Raw genomic sequence first — 16,015 nt, forward strand, 5'->3', positions numbered from 1 at the left:
GTAATCCTAGTACTTGGGAGGAAGAGGAATGAGGATTGTCAAAAGTTTGAAACCAGCCTGGCATACACTACAAATTACAGGCCACCAGGGAAACATAGATCCTGTTTCAAAAACAAAAACAAAAATTACATCTTAAAAATTGTTGAAATTTTAGAGTTACTAACTACTAACACTCTTTCACTAATATTTCCTTTGATAATCTCAGAAGGAATTAAGATTTGCCATGTTGGGCCAGTGAGAGGGCTCAGTAGGTACGGGTGTTTGTTGCCAATCCTGGTGACCTGAGTTCAGTTCTCCAAAGCTGCATGACAGAATGAAAGAACAGACTCCTATAGGTTGTCTTCTGACCTACATACACACACACACACACACACACACACACACACACACACACAAATTTCCACTCCATGGGTTCTATGCCTCCCTTTAAAATAAATATAGCCGGTTGTGGTGGGACACACCTTTAATCTCAGCACTTTGGAGGCAGAGGCAGGCAGATCTCTGTGAGTTCGAGGCCAGCCTGATCTACATAGTGAGTTCCAGGACAGTTTGCTACAGGGAGATCCTGTTTCAAAATGACAAAAAAATAAATAAAATAAAATAATAAAATAAAATAAATAAAATAAAATAAATGGAATAAGGGGCTGGAGAGACAGCTTGGAGGTTAAAATCACTAGCTTCTCTTTCAGAGGACCCAGGTTCAATTCCCAGAACCCACATGGTGGCTAATAACCATCCATAACTCCAGTTCAGGAGATCCAACATCTTCTTCTGACCTCCACAGACATTGCATGACATGGGTGCACTTACATGCATACAGGTAATACACTCATGCACTTAAAATAAAAATAAGAAAAAAATAAATGTAACAAATTTAAAATTATTTATTTTTACCTTATATGTACAAGTGTTATGCCTGCATGTGTATAAGTGTACCTGTATTGTGCAGTGCCTACAGAGGATAGAAGAGAGTGTCAGACCCCCAGGAACTAAAGTTATAGATGGTGGTTAGCCACCATATGGGTGCTGGGTTTCAAACCCAGGTCTTCTGCAAGAACAGCCAATAGTCTTAACCACTGAGCTCTCTCTCCAGCCCCAAAATAAGTGTAATGCATTTTCTTTTCTTTTCTTTTTTTTGAGACAGGATCTCCCTTTAGCCCCAGCTGGCCTGGAACTCACTATGTAGACCAGGCTGGCTTCGAACTCACAGAGATCCACCTGCCTCTGCCTCCCAAATGCTGGGATTAAAAGCGTGCACCACCATGCCCAACTGTAATACATTTTCTAAAAGGAAAGAAAACAAAAAATATTGGGGCCAGGGAAATGATTCAGTGGAAGAGTCCTTGTCTAATATGTGTGAGTCCCTTGCTTCTACTCCCAGCATAGCCAAAAAATGATATTATGACCTGGGGATATAGCTCAGTAGTACAACTGTGGCCTTGCATGAGAGGCCCTGAATTCAATCCCCAATACAATGAAAATAAATAAAAATAAACAATTCAGCTTGAAGATGGTCTAGCAGCCTGAGTCAAGCTGCTGCTCTGCATGGGTTGTGAATTTCCTTACTTTTCTTCTTGAGTGGGCTTGCTCTGAAAGTACTTGGGGCTCAATCTGGAGCTTCATGCATGCTAGGCAAGAAAGAGATCAGCTGCTGAGTTATATCCCGATACCTCTTTTGCTTTTGTAGGTATTATAGGCTTGTGGCACCAGTCTGTGTTTCCTTCTGCTTTTTTTTCTTTTGTTTTCTTTCTTTTTTTTTTTTCTGAGACAGGGTCTTTCTATAGCCCCATCTGGCCTGAAACCTATATATAAACCATGCTGACCTTGATCTCACAGAGATCCACCTGACTCTACCTCCTGAGTAAAACAGGGTCTAAGTTGCCCAGGCATGGGTTCTTTGTCCCTCCCTCACTCTCTTTCCCCATCTCTCAGGTGTCTCTCAGTTTTTCTCTTGATCAACTTATTTATTTTTATTTTGAATGAATGTAAGTGCACCATGTGTGCAATGCCCATAGAAGCAAGAAGAGGGCACTGAATCTCCTGAAACTGGAATTGAAGATGGTTGTCAACCACCTTGTGGGTGCTGGGAAACAAACCCAGGTCCTTTGCAAGAGCAGTCAGTGCTATTTTTTTTTTTTTTGTCTTTTTGAGACAGGGTCTCCCTGTAGGCCCAGCTGTCCTGGAACTATGTAGACCAGGCTCACCTTGAACTCACAGAGATCCGCCTGCCTCTGCCTCCCAAGCGCTGGGTTTAAAGGTGTGCGCCACCATGCCTGGCCAGTCAGTGTTCTTAACTATTGGCCATCTCTTCAGCTCCTCTTGGTTAAGATTGTATCTCACTGTGTAGGTCTGGCTAGCCTTAAACTCATAGACATCCTTCTGCCTCAGAATTCCAAGAGCTGGGATTACAGGTGTATGCTACCACACCTGGTTCTTTTGTGTGTTTGTGTCTGTGCATTATTTGTTTGTGAGCAGTTGCAAGTGGGCATGGGTACACGTGCACATGTGTATATACATGTCTGCGTTTGTATGGAGGTCAGAGGGATGACCTTGGTGTTGTTCCTCAGGCTTTGTCCACCTTGTTTTTTGAGACAGGGTGTCATTGGCATAGAGCTTGCTCACTGTCTTGGCATGGGCCAGGGGAGCAAGCCATTAAACAGCCTTCCTCCATGGCCTAGCGTGTGCTCCAGCTCCTGCCTCCAGGCTCCTGCCCTGAGTTTCTACCTTGTCCTCCCTGATGAATTGTGACCTGGGAGATGTAAGACAAATAAACCCTTTCCTCTCCAAGTTGATATTGGTCAGACTGTTCTGTCACCAAAACTGAAAGGAAACTGGAACACCTATTTTAGGGCTGGAGAGTTTGCTCAGTGGTTAAGAGCACTGGCTTCTCTTGCAGAGGACCCAGATTTGATTCTAAGCACCCACATAGTGGCTAACAACTGTTTGTAACTCCAGTTCCAGGGGATCCAATGCCCTCCTCTGACCTCTGTGGGCATTACTCAACACAATGCATTTATATACATACAGGCAATATACTCATACACATAAAATAAAATAAAAATAAGAAAGTAAAAATATTTGAAAAAAGCCGGGCGTGGTGGCACATGCCTTTAATCCCAGCACTCGGGACACAGAGGCCGGCAGATCTCTGTGAGTTCAAGGCTAGCCTGGTCTACATAGTAACAGGACAGGTGGGGCTATAGGGAGACCCTGTCTCAAAAAGACCCCCCCCAAATATATATATTTGAAAACGCATCTCTATTATTTATGGAAGAATAAAAATCTTTTAAAAGATATTTTATTGGGGCTGGAGAGTTGGCTCAGCGGTTAAGAACACTGACTGCTCTTGTAGAGGACCCGGGTTCGATTCCCAGCACCCACATGGTGGCTACAAACCATCCTTAACTCCAGTTCCAGGGGAATCTGAAGCCCTCTTCTGGCCTCCTTGGCATTGCACGACACAGATGCACTCACATACATGCAGTCAATACACTCGTACAGATAAAATAAAAATAATAATATAAAGATATTTTATTTTAAAATTTTGTTATTATTATTTTTGAGACAGGGTCTCCCTGTAGCCCCAGCTGACCTGGAACTTGCTATGTAGACCAGGCTGGCCTTGAACTCACAAAGATCTGCCTGCCTCTGCCTTCCAAGTGCTGGGGTTAAAAGTATGCAATATCATGCCAACCTTTTTTTTAATTTCATGTGTATGACTGTGCTGCTTGCATGTGTGTAAGAAGAGGTCAGAAGAGGGAGTTGGATTCCCTTCAAACTGGAGTTATGGACAGTTTTTAGCCACTGTGTGGGTGCTGGGAATCAAACCCAGGTCCTCTGTAAGAGCAGCCAGTGCTCTTAACTGCTGAGCCATCTCTTCAGCCCTGGAAGAATAAAAATCTTTGAAAAAAATTTTGTGTTTATGAGTACATTGCTTGCATGTATGTTAGTGTACCTGTGCATTCAATGCCTGAGAAGACCAGAAGAGGGTGTCAGATCCCCTGGAAATGGAGTTAAGGACAGTTGTTAGCTGCCATGTGGGTGCTAGGGAACTGAAACTGGGTCCTCTGCAAGAACAACCAGTTCTCTTAGTTGCTGAGCCATTTCTCTAGCCCCTAACACAATTTCGAAGATTTTATTTTTAATTATGTGTATATGTGTGTAGGTGTGTATCTGTGTGGCTATGTGCATGTGAGTGCCATGTGCAGAGGCCCAAAGACGGTCTGATTGCCTGAAGCTGGAGTTACAGGCAGTTGTGAGCCACCAGATGTGAGAACTGGGAATTGAACTTGAGTTTGGAAGAGCAGCACATGTTCTTAACCACTGAACCATCTCTCAGTCTGGAAGTTTTTTTTTAAAAAAATTTTATTTATTATTTTTATTTTATGTGTATGCATATATTGCCTGGATATAGGTAAGTGCCCCCGTGCTGTGCGATGCTTTCGGAGGACAGAAGAGGCTGTCGGATCCCCTGGAACTGGAGTTAACGGATAGTTGTTAACTGCCATGTGGGTGCTGGGATACGAACCTGGTCTTCTGCAAGAATAGTCAGTGTTCTTAACCACTGAGCCATCTCTCCAGCCCTGGAAGATTTTTTTTTAAAACAGGGTCTCACTATGTTATGAATAAGGCTTGTCCTGGATGCCTGGGTTCAAGGGATCCTCCTGTCTCAGCCTGCAGTATTCTGCATCCAGTCTCTTGGGAGATGCTTTTATTGGCTGGCTGTTTGTTAAGGTTGCAGGAACAGAAGCAGAGACTGGTTGCTTTCAGAAACATAACATCTCACCATTGTGGGGCCTAGAGCAAACAAGTCAAGTTTTAAGGTATCTGCACTGTAGGTTCTCTCTCTCTCCTCTCTCCCTCTCTCTCTCTCTCCTCTCTCTCCTCTCTCCTCTCTTCTCTCTCTCTCTCTCTCTCTCTCTCTCTCTCTCTCTCTCTCTTTCTCTCTCCTCTCTTTCTGGAACTTGCAATATAGACTAGGCTGGCCTCAAACTCACAAGATTGGTCTTTCTCTGCCTTCTGAAGGCTGGGATACAGGTGTGAGCCACCATGTCTGTTGTGACAAGTTCCTTCTGAAGGCCATGACAAAGACTCTATTCCAGGCCTCTCCCCAGGATGCTGGTGATTTGCAAAATGATTTTTTTATTTCTTTTTTTTTTTCGGTCTTTTTTTGAGACAGGGTCTCCCTGTAGCCCCAGCTGGCTTGGAACTCACTATGTAGACCAGGATGCCCTTGAATTCACAGAGATCCGCCTGCCTGAGTGCAGGGACTAAAGGCGAAAGGCGTGTGCTACCACGCCTGGCTGACTTTTTATTTCTTTGAAGTATATAAATATCACTCCAGCAACTGTGTTGTACCTCAGTAACATCCTTACTGAGCATGTACAAGGTCTTGGGTTTGATCTCCAGCACTGAGAAAACAAATATCACTCCACTTTTTAAACCTTTTTTGTCTTTCCCCCCAATATTTGCCTACATTTTCATATAACATTCTATCTGTGTGTCTTTATCTAAATTGTCTCTTTTTCTAAGGACATAGCTGTGATGGTGTTGGGTCTGATAACTTCATTTTAAATATTTATTTATTTATTTATTTGTTTTTTCGAGACAGGGTCTCCCTATAGCCCCAGCTGTCCGGGATTCACTATGGAGACCAGGCTGGCCTCGAACTCAGAGATCTGCCTGCCTCTGCCTCCCGAGTGCTGGGATTAAAGGCATGCGCCACCACACCCAGCGAATATTTAATTTATTATTTTCACTTTATGCGTTTATCGCTTGCGTGTTGATAGGTGCACCAGTGTTGTGCAATGCCTGTGGAGATCAGAAGAGGGCATAGGATCCCCTGGAACTAGAGTTACTGATGGTTGTAGGCTACCACGTGGGTGCTGAGCATTGAACCTGGGGTCCTCTGTAAGAGTACCCCATGCTCTTAACTGCTGAGCCATCTCTCCAGCCTGATAACTTCATTTTAACTTAGACCAAGAAAGATGGTATCTCCAAATAGGGTCATAAACTGAGGTGTTGGGGTTAAGATTACAATGAGTGAAGTTGGGGAGTGACACAATTCAATCCCTACTGATAATTTTTTAAATTCTATTTTTTTTTTGTTCTTTTTGAGACAGGGTCTCCCTGTAGCCCCAGCTGGCCTGGTACTCGCTATGTAGATCAGGCTGGCCTCAATCTCACAGAAATCTGCCTGCCTCTGCCTCCTGCGTGCTGGGACTAAAGGCATGCACCACCACACCTGTCTCTATTTCTTTTTGTAGACAAGAGTCTCAAGTAGCTGAGGATGGCCTCAAACTCCCCATGTAGACAAGGATGCTCTTGAGCTCATGATTGTTCTGCTTCCACCTCCTAAGTACTAGATAACAAGCATGTGTCAGCATGCATGCCTAGCTGTGAAATAGTATTTTTTTTAATTTATTTTTATTGTATGTGTGGGGGGCACTTTAGGTGCATGTGGAGAGGTCAGATGAAAACTTGTGGGAGTTAATTCTCATCTTCCACCCTGTTTTGAGGCAAGGTTTCTCTTATTTCTGTTGCTGTGCCATATACTCCAGTATAGCTGGTCCACCAGTTATATACTGTCACCACCTCCCATGTCACTGCAAGAGACTGCAGAAGTACTGAGATTACATTGGTTTTTTACATGAATTCCTGAAATTGAACTCCAGTTATTAGGCTTTCATGGCAAGCCCTCTTACCTGCCAAATCAACTCCAGCCTCCTATAATAATATTTAAGAAAAGGGGGGGGGCACTAGAAAGATGGCTCAGTAGTTAAGAGTACTGGCTGTTCTTGCAGAGGACTGGAGTTCAGTTCTCAGCACACATATGGTGACTAACAATCAGCCATACACCCCCAGTTCCAGGGGATCCACTGCTTTCTTCTGGCCTCCTTGGGCATTGAACACACACATGCACTTACATATAAGCAGTCAAAACTCTCATACATGGGGCTTGTGAGATGGCTCAGCAGTTAAGAACACTGGCTGCTCTTGCAACCTGTGTTTGATTCCCAGCACCCACATTATGCCAACAACCTGTCATAACTCCAGTTCCAGGGTGAATTGGATGTACTGTTCTCTGCAAGCATTGAACAACATGGTTGCACTTACATACGTGCAGGCAATACGCTCATACACATAAAATAAAAATAAATATTTAGCTGGGCGTGGTGGCGCATGCCTTTAATCCCAGCACTCAGGAGGCAGAGGCAGGTGGATCTCTGTGAATTCAATGCCAGCCTGGTCTACATAGTGAGTTCCAGGACAGCTGGGGCTACAGGGAGCTCAAAAAGACCAAAAAAAATCTTTTTAAAAACATTTACATAAAATAAAAAATTTAAAAATATTTCAAAAAAGAAAGAAAAAATAGGGTCAGGCATGGTGATACACTCCTTTAATACCAGAACTCAGGAGGAAGAGGCAGGTGGATCTCTGAGTTTGAAGCCAGGTTGGTCTACATAGAGGTTTCCAGGTCACCCTGGGCTACACTGTGAGGCCCTGTCTTAAGTAAAACACATACACAGGGGCTGGAGAGATGGCTCCGTGTTTAAGAGCACCGGTTGTTCTTGCAGAAGACCTGGGTTCAAATCCCATCACCCACATGGCAGCTAACAACTGTCTGTAACTCCAGTTCCAGGGGATCCGACGGCTTCTTCTGTCCTCCGTGGTCATTGCACAACACGGGTGCATTTACTTACATGTAGGCAATGTACTCATACACATAAAAAAAAAAAAGGCTGGGCGTGGTAGTGCATGCCTGTAGTCCCAGCACTTGGGAGGCAGAGGCAGGCAGATCTCTGTGAGTTCAAGGCCAGCCTGGTCTACATAGTGAGTTCCAGGACAGCTGGGGCTACAGGGAGACCCTGTCTCAAAAAGACCAAAAATAGATAAATAAATAATAACATACAGTTGTGTTAGCTGTCATAATTTTTATTTTACATTTTTTAGATTAATGCTTACTGGCATATAGGGCACTGATCTCAAAAGCAGAGAGGTTCTGGGGCTGAAGAGATGGCTCAGTGGTTAAGAACATTGGTTGTTCTTATAGAAGACCCGGGTTCGAATCTCAGCACCCACATGGCAGCTAAACATTGTCCATAACTTCAGTTCCAGGGGATCCAACAGCCTCTTCTGTTCTCCTCAGGCATTGCATGACACAGGTACACTTACTTACGTGCAGGCATAATACTCACATACACATAAAAAAAAAAAAAGAAAAAAGCAGAGGCAGAGAGCTGTGAGGTTCTTTTATGTTCTTAAATTTATATTCCTAATCCCTAACATAGTGTATTTGTGCTTGCAAAATCTGTTGAATGAAGTAGAAAGTGCTTAGTAAATAGTTGATATTATGCCTGAATAGGATTTTAGGATTTTTCTCAGTCATCTTCTTTCAGTAGCATCTCTGCTCTGGTCCTACCCTAAGAAAGTGTTCCTTCTACAAATGATCCCCTGGTATCTCAGTTCCTATACCCTGATATAACTGTTCTTAATTATGTTGTCTTTAAGAGATGCTCCATGTACATACAAACAAATCACACACCCCCAAACTTATTCAGACATGTGTGCACACAGGCATACAGAGTCTTCACACTTTGAATAATTGCTACCATAGTTGAGTAAACTGGTCATTCTAGTGGCTAGAGAGATGACTCAGCAGTTAGGAGCACTGGTTACTCCTGCAGAAGACTTGGGGTTCGAATCCCAGCACCCACATGGCAGCTAACAACCATCTATAACTCCAGTTCCAGGGGATTTGACACCCTCTTCTGGTCTCTGTAGGCATTTTACGACGTAGATCCACTTGCATACATGCAAGCCTAACACACACAAAAAATAAAAAATAAAGTTTAAAAAGTCATTCTTGGGGGCTGGATATGTGGCTCAGCAGTTAAGAGCACTGGCTGCCCTTGCAGAGGACCTGATTTCAATTCCCAGCACCCACATGGCAGCTAACAATTGTAACTCCGGTTCCAGGGGAATCCAACACCCTCTCCTGACCTCTGTGGGTGCAGTTGCACACATGCAGGCAATACACTCATACACATTAAAAATAAATAAAAATTTTAAAGTCATTTTTTTTGTCTTAGCTGTCCTGGAACTCACTATGTAGACTAGGCTGGCCTTGAACTCACAGAGATCTGCCTGCCTTTGCCTCCCGAGTGCTGGGATTAAAGGCATGCACCAACACACCTGGCAAAAAAAAGTCATTCTTTAATGGCCACTAGGTTGTACTAAACACTTGTGTGCATATGCAGTTATAGCCATTGAAACACCATGTTTCAGTTGAATTCAAGGTAAAGAGATTATGCATAGACATCTGGTGTGGGTGCTCAGGAAGTATCTCACAGAGCGCTAGTATCTAAATCAGGTTTCACCTTCAAAACTAGTACTCATCTGGTACTAGCATGCACCTAGAGTTGAGAGCTACCTGGAAACAGAATTGTATGAAACTCTAAAAACATTCGTTTCATGAATATTTTCCTAGGAAGACTCAACAGTCTCTGTACTTGGAGTGGGCACTGATGACAGACCAATGTAGGATCCTATCAAAGTCCAACTCAGGAAATCATTGAGTTGATTGGGTTTACTTACAGAGCATGGGTAAAGAGTTACTTACAGGAACATGGGTGACCACAAAGCTGCTATACCACCAAAAAGTCTCACCCTAGCACCGGTGATGACTTTCCTATCATTGCAGAGATATAGAGTCCCACCTTCAGTTAACCTTCCCCTTGTACATACTCTAACAACCCCTCCCCCCGGATCATGAGGTCACATACAATTAGGACAGAATTGCATATAGCTGGATCAGATGTGCAAAAGGAAACAACTGGAATCGCATGCAAGAGTCTAAAGACCCTCCCCCATGCCCTTCCTATGAGGAACCATCAATAGTCAACAGGCTGATCTTGAGCAAGTCTTACCCAGCTGCTCTGACAAAGATGATGGTTGTTATCCTTGGAGGACAGTTCTCTATACCACCACCAATGTGTTAACCACAATTTCTTAGATTTCTTCCTTTCTTCTGCATCCATCTATATTTATTTGTCCCCCTTGTTTTGTGGAGCCAGGATCTCATTCTGTAACCAGGCTGACCTTAAATTCTGGATCCTTCCTCTCAGCCTCTTTAAGTGTTGGGATTGCAGACATGCACTACTATGCTTAGCAACTTCCACAGAGTGTTCTGGTTTCACAACATGACAGATTTGTAATTGCCTGTGTTCTGTGTTGTGCACAATATTCTAAGTTAATCTAGTGAACTGCAGTCCAAATATTTTTTACTAATTTCGTTTTCTTTTAAAAAATATTTTATTTATTGCCGTGTGTGGTGGTACACACCCTTAATCCCAGGATTTGGGAGGCAGAGGTAGGCGGATCTCTGAGGTCAAGGGCTATAGGCCAGCTAGGGCTACAGAGAGACCCTGTCTCAAAAAGACAAAAATTATTTTATGTGTATGTGTGTATTGCCTGTCTGTAGGTAAGTGCACCATGTCGTGCAATGCCCGAGAAGGTCAGAAGAGGCCGTCAAATCCTCTGGAACATGGCAGTTGTTAGCTGCCATGTGGGTGCTGGGATTTGAAGCCGGATCTTCTGCAAGAACAACCAGTGTTCTTAACCACTGAGCCATCTCTTCAGCCCTTTTTTTATTTTTATGTGTATGAATGTATTACTGCCTGCATGTATGTAAATGCACCCATGTCATGCGATGCCTGAGGAAGTCCGAAGAGAGCGTTGGATCTCCTGAAACTGGTGTTATGGACAGTTGTTAGCCACAATGTGGGTGCTGGGAATCGAACTTAGGTCCTCTGCAAGAGCAGCCCGTGCTCCTAATGACTGAGCAGTCTCTCCGGCCACAATTTTTTTTTTTTTGTCTTTTTGAGACAGGGTCTCCCTGTAGCCCCAGCTGTCCTGGAACTCATTATGTAGACCAGGTTGGCCTTGATCTCACAGAGATCCGCCTGCCTCTGCCTCCCGAGTGCTGGGATTGAAGGCATTTGTCACCATGCCCAGCTCAATTTTGTTTTTTTATTAATTAAAAAAAAAACTTGGGGGTGGGGGCATGTGTACCATGGTACATGTGTATCTGGAGGTCAGAGGACAACTTATGTGAATTGGTTCTCTCCTTCCCTGTGGGTTCTGGGGATTGAACTCAGGTTGCCAGGTTTGGTGGAAGCACCTTTTCCAGCTGAGCCTTTTCACCAGTCCTGGTATTTATTTATTTAGTCTTTTTTTTCAATTTTCAATTTTTATTTTATGTGTATGTGTGTATTGCCTGCATGCAGGTAAGTGCACCCATGGTGTGCAGTGCATTCAGAGGTCAGAAGAGGCTGTAGTACCTCCTGGGACTTGCGTTACAGAGAGTTGTTAGCTGCTATGTGAGTGCTGGGATTCGAACCCGGGTCTTCTGCAAGAACAACCCTGTTCTTAACCGTTGAGCCATCTCTCCTGTACCCCCAAAACTTAAGATTTCTATAGCACAGCAACTGTTCTATAACTTACAACGGGTTGAATATTTCAAAATAGCTGGGAATACAATTGTGAATGTTCCTAAGGAAAAAAAATGTTTGAAGTGACAGGTATGCCACTTACCCTGGGTCTGATAATTGTATAATGTATACATATACGGAAATGTCACAATGTACCTCATAAATGCATACAGTTCCTGTGTTAATAAATTTATATTAAAAAAGCAATGAAGTTGGGCATGGCGGTGCATGACAGCAATCTCAGTACTAAGGATTGAGTCGGAAGTCAACCGCTTTCAAAGGTTCTGTTTCAGAAAGGAAGAAGGAAAAGAAAAAAAAATGGGAGAAGCAGAGAGATTAGACAGTATTACATTTAAAAAAAATTTATTTTTAGTGTATGAGTGTTTTGCCTGCATATATGTACGTATACCCGTCACACAGAATGCCTGAGCAGGGCAGAAGGCGGCGTCGGATCCCTTGGAACTGGCGTTAGGACTGTTAGCCGCCCGAACCAAACCCGGTCCTTCATAAGAGCAGCTCGTGCTCTTAACCGTTGAGCCATCTTTCCAGCTAGCCAGCATTTTTAAGTGATCAAGAACACAAATGTAATAAATATGTACACATACAAACTGTAGGAATTATTCTTGCTCTGTGTACTTTCCCCGCATGACTTCTCTGGAAGGGTTCACATACTTTATCCTCAACTGTGTGCACGGTTTGCTCTCAGCACCAAGCAAGCGGGATGCGCAGCCAGTAGGGGACAAGAATCCTCCAGGCGTGCCTATTACCTAAGCAACGGAGTCAAATGCATTTCAGAATGACTTTACCGAGAAGTTAATGTTTACTCTGTCAGGCCAGCTAAGAATAATTAGAAGATGAAAGTAAACAAGTGAGAAGCGGCAGGCGCAGTTCTCCTCCGTTGCAATCGTTACTCAAAGACCATCGGTGGTGCAAGTGGCTGGAGGTGTGTGGAGGGACTAGAAGCTGGACTGCTGCGTTCACACAGTTAAGGCCTCGGATCGGCCCGCGGCTCCGAGTTCCTGACGGTTTCACAGTCACTTAAGCAAACTTAACAAGCAATCACTGCGTGGATATTTTTTTTTCCTAGAAAGCTTAATAAAGAGCTTTTCAAAGTGACAGAACCGCCACTAAGTCTCCAAGGGTCGTAGCTAGGGTTCTGAAAATAGCTTCAGGCCCCTCCTAGCCTGACTCCGATGGCAGGTGTGGAACGCATGCGCAGGCACACTGACTGACCTCCTGGTGGCACAAGGGAGCGCCGACCTTTTTCCCGACGGCCCTCGGGGCAGAAAGGGCGGGGAGAATCGTAATCTCGCGAGGTCCCGACAAACGCCGGCGGAAGCAGCGGACACGTGACTGTCCTAGGCCGCCTTCGCTTTTATCCCCCTCCCCCTTCTCGGAAACCCGGCCCCCTCACCCCTCGCCCACCCCGGAGCCGCAGTAATGGACCGTGTGGGTTCCGGAGTTCCTTTGGATCCAACCGCGGGTACCAGGCTAGCGGGAGCCGGCAGAGCCGATTTTGGTGGCGAAGGCAAAGGGGGCGGTCAAGATGGGGGGGGCATCTTCCTTTACTTAGGAAGGGAGGCGGGGCGGAGAAGGGTAGGAGGGGAGGGAGGAAGTCACGTGGGGTGCGGCGCGTGCTGCGTGCGCGCGGCGCCTGCTCCGTCGCCCCGCCCCTTCTCCCTGCGGGGCGGGGGGCCGGGAGGAGGAGCGTCAAGATGGCGGCGGGGAGGTAGGCAGAGCCGGACTCCGCTTCTGCCGCCGCCGCTGCCGCTGCCGCCTCCGCTCCAGTTGCCTCCGGCTCCTCACGCGTTCACCGCCCAGAGAAGCTGTCCTGGCGTCCGGTCCCGCGGGTAAAGTAAGTCCGCCTCTCAGCCCTTTTCTCCTACCACACTCGCCCTCCCGGACGGCTTCCCACTCCCACAAGCTCTCTTCGGGGTCGGTGTGGGGCCGGCTTCGGGGGGGGCGGCCACCTCACTCCGGCTCTGGGCCTCGACCGCCGCCGCCCGCCGCCCCTTTCGCCCTCGGGTCCTCCGCCCGGCAGCGCCGGCCCTGCGAGCGTCACGCGTGGGGCTCCCGGCTCCTGGAGTTCCGCTGTCCCGAGCGGGAGAGCAGTCCCGAGGCCGGGCAGGCTTGCTCTGCGCACGGCGCCTCCACCTGGGTCATCTCGCTCGGCGTTTCCTCCCGCACGACCTGGGGCTGCGACCTCCGGGACCTGCGGAAAGAGTGAAGTCGGGACCCTTCCGGAGTCCTGGTGGCCCATCTCTCCCGGTTCCGGGTGCCGGAGGGAGGGACCGAGCGCTCTTCCTGGACGCGCGCCCCTCGCCTTAGCTGTTCGGGAACCTTGATCCTGGGGCGTGGGGGGTTACGTGGGACACGTGGGGGGACACATTCACGCCTCGCGGTGGCCAGCTGAATTTTGCCTGGAGCAAGTGAGTGCACCTCTTAAACCCTAAGGTCCCTGCGGAGAGCGATGGCGATTGGGCATCTACTCACCTTAGGAGTGTTTGGTGTATGGAGCACCCAAGTTCCCCACACGGTGTCTGCGGGTGTTTTCCCAGAACTGGCGTGGGATGGGCTTCGCTGCCCCGGAGACTTGGATGTCCCCGAATTCGAACCCTTGTGATTGTTGCTTTCCTGACCCGGGCATCCAGCTCCTCCCCTTTCCACCCTGGCTTTGTGCTTGTTTGGTTAATGTTTGTTTTGCGGACCACTAACCTGATCCTCGTACATAGAAAGCTGCTTTTTATGAGCGTGCTCAGTTTATTGCGAGAGGCTTTTGTTTTTGGGAGTCCCTGGTTGAGAAACTGAGAAAAAAGAGCTAAGGCAAAAAGAGAGTCAAGAAGGCAACGTTTGCAATCCATTGAATTGTGCAGCCAATTGTAACCACACGGAAGTTTGTGCTAAACAAGTGTGGAGGGAAGATTAAAAACGGATACCCTTTGACCTTTAAACTGGATTGTTGCAGTTTATGTTAAGTGTTCCATATTCTCCAGACAGAGAGAGTTAAAGGTGGACACAGGCTTCTAAAGAATCTTCTCGGCTGGTCCAGCAAACTGTCAAACCCCAAGTGCCCTAGCGCTAGTCAATTTAGCACTTGCATACAATTCTACCCACTAACAGTGCAAAGAGGATCTATTTTCCCGTGGTCAGAGTTGATTTTCATAAGCATGGGGAAAGTCATCGCTGCTTAAAGATACATTTACTCAGAATTTCTAGGACGAAATGAAGTTTGCTTCTGATGAGAGTGTAGTGGGGCATTTTGATAAGGAATTTAAAAAATCTTAAAAAGTTTTTTCCAAAAATTTTCTGGCTGGAGAAGACTCATTCTAACTTATGCTTACTTCTCAGTTTAACTTTATTCCATGCAACTCCCTGAACTGTAACTACAACTCCACTTTATTTGCAGGATTTAAAAAAGCCTACTACTTAGTGGTTCATTGAAGGATGGTCTGTGTCAAGCAGTTTAAGGTCTTTTCTGAAGTTACTGCTGAAAAATGGTCAGTATGGAGACTGGAGAGTCTGAACTTTTTATTTTTTAGTTTGTTTTTGAGACTATCTTCTTTCCAGTATTATGTTGCCCAGGCTGGTCTCCAGTTGAAGTTCTGCCACAGCTGAGGTTACAGGCCTCTACTATCATGTTCAATCTGTCTGTACTTCAAAGACTAGCTGTTTGTAAATGTGTTTTGATGCTTTTTAGTGTTGAAGTTGAGCTTTGAGTTGAGGCTTGCCACACATGAAGGTCAAGAACAGTGGTCTACCTTAAGTAATCTCTCAAGAGGTGCAATAAGGTTGGCCCTGTTAACTGTAAGCTAATTAGACAATTCACAATTATATTGTAAACCACAGATGGATAATACTGGTTCATTTGTTCCTTGGTATCTGTAGAGGATTCATTGGTTCCAGGACCCAGGAAGATAGCAAAGTTGGCAAGTGGCAAGATACTCAGGTTCCTTATATAATAAAGTACCATTTTTACATGTAACATACACGCTTCCTCTTTTATACTTGATCTCATCTCTAGATTATTTGATACCTAATAAAATGAAAATGCTGTGTAAGTAGATGCCTTACTTTTTAAAATTTTTATTATTTTTATTTTATGTGCACCTGCAGTGTATTGCCTGCATGTATGTGAGTGCACCTGTGTCATGCAGTGCCTCCGAGTCAGAAGAGGGCTTCGGATTCCTCAGGAACTGGAGTTAAGGACAGTTCGTAGCTGCCGTTTGGGTCCTGAGAATTGAACCCAGGTCCTCTGCAAGAGCAGTCGGTGGTCTTAACCGCCAAGCCATCTCTCCAGTCCCAAGTGTTTTACTCTTTTATCCAGTCAACAGTGGCAAAACAATTTGCCTGTTCAATAGCCCCCCCACCCCCTTTTTTCCCCAGTCTTTGAGACAGGGTTTCCCTGTAGCCACAGCTGACCTGGAACTCACTATGTAGACCAGGCTGGCCTTGAACTCACAGAGATCCACCTGCCTCTACCTCCCAAGTGCTGGGATTAAAGGCATGTGCCACCATGCCTGGCA

General features: G+C 45.6%; 1 protein-coding gene across 2 annotated transcripts in view; it reads left to right on the forward strand.

Moving 5' to 3' along the window:
• Positions 1-13,095: 13,095 nt before the first annotated feature.
• The window catches only part of Sbno1 (strawberry notch homolog 1), a 74,947-nt gene continuing 72,027 nt past the window's right edge, over positions 13,096-16,015 (forward strand). For both annotated transcript variants that reach the window (XM_008839294.3, XM_008839295.3), the window contains exon 1: positions 13,096-13,347. The gene's annotated coding sequence lies outside the window, so the exon portion shown is untranslated. The remainder of the gene's footprint in view (positions 13,348-16,015) is intronic.

This window comes from Nannospalax galili, unplaced genomic scaffold, assembly GCF_000622305.1.
Source record: "Nannospalax galili isolate Female #2095 unplaced genomic scaffold, S.galili_v1.0 scaffold218, whole genome shotgun sequence".
NCBI lineage: Eukaryota > Metazoa > Chordata > Mammalia > Rodentia > Spalacidae > Nannospalax > Nannospalax galili.